Source organism: Tetrao urogallus (genome assembly GCF_951394365.1).
Source record: "Tetrao urogallus genome assembly, chromosome: 6".
NCBI classification, from domain to species: Eukaryota; Metazoa; Chordata; class Aves; order Galliformes; family Phasianidae; genus Tetrao; species Tetrao urogallus.
Window position 1 is genome coordinate 16,385,992 of NC_136819.1, and position 4,688 is coordinate 16,390,679.

A 4,688-nucleotide genomic window follows, 5' to 3' on the forward strand; every position below is an offset into this window, starting at 1 on the left:
GGCGAGAGGGGGCGGCGGCGGGGAAGGGACGTCGGGGCGGACGCGCGAGGCGGCTTTCACACTGCCCTCTATCTCTCTTCGCAGCGCCCTTCCGCCGCGGCCGCCAACTGCGAATGAGCCGCGCGCCCCCGCCCGGCCCCCATTTTATAGGCAGAGCGGCACGCGGGTCCGCTCACCTCACGCCTTTTCCCCCCGCTCCGATTGGCTCTCGGGTCTCAGCTCCTGCCCAGAGCGAGGCCGAGGGGCAGGGCCGCGGAACGGGAGAGCGCCTTCTGCCGGCTTCCGGAACGCCCGCCGATTGGTGCTCGCTCACCCAGGAGAAAGAAGGGGCGGGCGCGGGGCGCGCTGATTGGCCGCTCCTCTGTCGCCCTGGTAACCGGCGCGCGCAGCTCAGGGTGGGGGGTCAGCGCAAGGTGACCCCGCCCACCTCCCCTCTTCCCTTGCGGACCCTCGGCGGTAGCGGCCCGGTGCCTCCCGAGGCACTTCGTAACGGGGCGTAAGCGGGGGGCTGCAGAGGTCCGAGGAGGTCCGAGGAGGTGAGCGCTACCGGCGGACCGAGGGGCCCGGTGCGTGCCGTGACTTTCCGTCTGCGCCGTACGATTGCGGTCACCGAGAGCGTTTGTTCAACGGTCTGCTTTTTACAGCGAGCTGCCGGCCGGCTGAGTCAGCTGCCGCGTGCCGGAGCTGATTCACGGCCGCGTGTAAGCTCGGCTCGGCTCGGGAGAAAGCGCACCGCGCCGGGAGCGAAGGCGAACGGCAGGAAGGCAGCGCGTCCGCCCCCGCGCCGCTGCCCCGCCAGCTGCTGGGGCGGAGCGGCGGGAAAGGGCCGGTGGGTAACCGCGCTGGAAAGCCCCCGAAGAGCCCGGGGGGTTACCGAGAAGCTGCAGGATTGGCTTCGGAACTTCGTGCTCGCACGGCAGCCTCAGCACCGCCAAAGCGACCGCGGCTGAGCGGCGGCAGAACCCGAGCGTGGGTTAGGAACGCCGCGGCGGAACGGAAGACAGGCAGATGCCTTCTTCTCCCCTCTGCGCCTCAGCTTTTCGTTTAGAACGTAAAATCCGCGGGTCAGAGCGCGGATTGGGATGCTGGAAGCGGCCGGCCAGAGCTGCGGACAAACCTTCCCTTCGCAGATCCCTGCTGGAGCAGCCGATACCATTGCTGAGGTTCCATCTGCAGCTCAGTGGTGCGGTCTCTGCACGCGGGCAGTAGCAGTGAAAACACCAGAACTAATTTTACCTCCCACAGTGGCCGGTCTTTCTATTTCCAAGTGCTTGACCTTCACGCGACATACTCACAGCATGAGTAACGGGACATTAATTAGAAAACAAAGCTCCCTAACCCATAGAAGTCATTTGTAATCTTCTAGATTTGCTCCTGGTGTGAATGGCAGAAAAGTCAGACGCTTGGATAGAGAACCCTGTCCCCTCTAGCTTGTTGATACTGGCCACCTCACTGACACTTCTTACCAAGACACGAGTCTGCTTTAATTTACACAGTTTATTACAAAGCCTCAGAGAACTTGGAAGCAGATAGAAAAATGTTTGTTTTGTATCTTTTTGCTTCCAACACGCTCACCTTTTCTTAATGTTGGTCTAACTTAAGCTCCCGTCCTGTAACGACTTCTGTTTTGATAAGTATCTGGATGCAAATTAACTCTGTATGTTTATTTCCTACAGGAAATGGCTAAGGCAGTTTGCTCGTTACGTCATTTAGTATTTTAACACTATTAGTAATTAGTAACTCATTGTAATTTATTGTTGAGTTTACAGAAAGGGCGTAACTCACTTGAAAAACGTTCAAAATGTTTTACAACAAACACCATCTATCTTCTGGGGAGCCACAAGTGTGTACAATGTGATAAAGGCAGAGGACAAAGCAGCAGAGGAACACGTGATAGAAATGAAGGTGAGTCATACTGAGGGCTTGCAGACCTTGTTCATCTAAAGTCACTACTCCCAGAAAGTAAGTGTTGGTTAAGGAAGGAATTCATTATCGGCAAGATGATTTTCAAGCTTAAGTTGTGGGTGAAGATTCTTTCATATTGCCAGAGTGCCTGGTTTGAATGAGCAGGAAGCCTTGTGACAGCAGTGGCGTCAGCTTGGTGTTATTTAAAACCTAAGCATCAATGCCAAAGATGAATGGTCTGAAGGCATGGTGCAAAACTGGGTGTAGTACACAGAAACCAGTACTGGCACTGGTTTCACTAAATGTGAAATCTTTCCCTCTCAAAATAAATAGCTTTCTGCTCCTAGCCAAGATCTCCTGGTTTGGCTTAAAGCACATAGGAAAAATCAATGTATGATAAACTGATACTGCTGCTCTCCACACTGTGGATTTTCAGTGGATAAACAGAGGAAGGTTCCCATTCTAGAGCTACTAAGGTAGTAATTTTCACAAGTTTTACATCCACATTCAGATGAAACAAAATAAAATAAACCTCTTCCTGCTACTTGTATATGTGTTTTTTCTTCTGCTCCTAAGAGTTTACTACGCTTAAATAATGCATGTAGTCAAGCTGAACAAAACTGAAGCTTCTGTTAAGATCAGAATATACTGAAAATGGCATCAGAAGACAAATATTCAAGAAAAGGAATTAAGTACAAACACTCCCAAACTGGACAGTTATGAACACTGGAATCAGACTTGAGAAACTTGATTACATTCTCAGCAGCAACTGATCCCCGTTTCCATTTCTTGTGCACCAGAAGCACCTTGTTAAGTAACAGTGCAATGTCCTACCCACTGGATTAGTCAATCAGCCTGCCATCTTAAGCATTGGGAAAAGGCAAATGCATCTTCATGTTCCTGATGTCAGCTTTTGTACCATAGCAACGCAGCTGCATTAGCACACATTTTTTTTGTAGACAGCAAACATAGGTTCCGTATCTGTGTTCTATTTTTGATTCCATCTAATAGTTTCATCAACAGTAGCACCTAATAAATGAGACTCATTAAAAGAATATTTCTTCAGCTGCCCGCATCCCCTGGATACATGAGCTTTAAAGCAGAGGAAGTAATGGTGAGATAAGAAGAGTGAGGGCACAGACAAAACACCAAGTGACTAATTATGCTGTAAATAAGGAACGTTCTGAACTAAGATTCCCTGGGGTGAGCAGAGGCTTAAGAGTTTGCATGACCTTGGCTATCAGCAAGGAGATAGAGAGTTACCCATCACAGAAGTGTCACACCTTCCTCTGTAATTTACTTTTCCCTCAGTTCTCATACTGTGACCACACAGGTTATTCCCCGCAGTGATCAGTGCATCCTCTATGTCCTTTGCAGCAACAGAAGCACTTCTTCAACAAGTCTGGATTGAAATATCTACTCTTCACTGGTTATGGATGCAGTCAAGCAAATACTCAATCAGGAGAGGGCAGAAGTCTTTTTTCTTTCTTTGATGGTATAAGACAAAACATTTGTTTTTATTAATTTGTATGATTTACTAAAGCTTTGTAGAGTTGCTGGTTTTTCCCCCTTACTTTTCTTTAATACTTGTAGATCTGCAGCAAAGAGAACTGCAGTTGGACTGACGCATGATTTTATTCACTCCAATTGCATTAGTGCGGCAGAAATTGCTTATTGCTCACAAAAGAGCTAAGTCTAGAATTCTGACTCATGAACACTTAATTTTCTTTCCCAAGTCTTTCTCATTATTATACCAAGAAGCATGAGCTTTTACTGGCAAGATCAAATGCCAGCTAAGCCCAGATCTGCCACACGACACAAAGAGAATGACAGACACTTGTGCAGAGGGATGCAGATACTTATATCAGCTGAAAAGCTTGCAGACGTCTTAGCAGTTGTTGATAAGCATTCTTTACGTACCAGGAACAGGTTGCTGTTGAGATTGTGAATTCCATTTCTGAAACTGGGCTGAGGCTGGAGGCTTTGGGACAGGAGCTGTGCAGTCATTGCAAGAGTGGGTGAGAGTTCAGGGCTGTCTCTGTGTCCCTCAGCCTCTCGGCTCACCTCCACACAGTAGCTCTCTTTTGACTTAGCAAAACGCTCTCAGTCTAGTTCTGTGTCCAAGCTGCACTTGGCACAGAGCCTGCTTTCACTTTTCAATTCCTTGCTTCTATGTCTGGTAAGCCCCTTGCTGAATTTTAAACAAATAGTAAGGCTGCTGTTTCTTACTCCTTGCATCAGCAGCCAAAAGCAGTACTCTGAGAGCCAGAGTTTGTGAGGGTCTGAAGATGTTTAAGTCACCTAGGCAAGATGCAACTGCAGAAGAGGCTACACTGCTGTTCCATCTTCCTCTTCTGAGTGACAGTAAGGGGCTCCTGCAGCAAAGCATTCCTTCAGGTTCATGTCATCAGCAATGATACTACATGTCAAAGCAGGCTGAGTAGCCCAGGCAGAGCAGAGTATTTCACCCAAAGAATTTGGTATAACGTCTATGCTTTGACTCTGAGAGAGAATTTTGGGACTAAATTTGAGGTGATCCATGGAGAGGTTGCTTCATTTTCCTTCTGTATTTGCTTAATTTCCAGCTCAAAATGCAAGCCAAACCTGAGGTACAACTTTGTACCTGAAGTACATCTGAGGGAGCACCCAAAGGGCTAAAGAGTAAGATTTACTCTAGGAATTGTCTCAGCATATACATATCTCACTAACGTAAGGGAAGTGTTACACCAGAAAGCAGCCTTCCCAAGAAGATAATATGTTCATTCATTTGCTGTGTTGGTCTA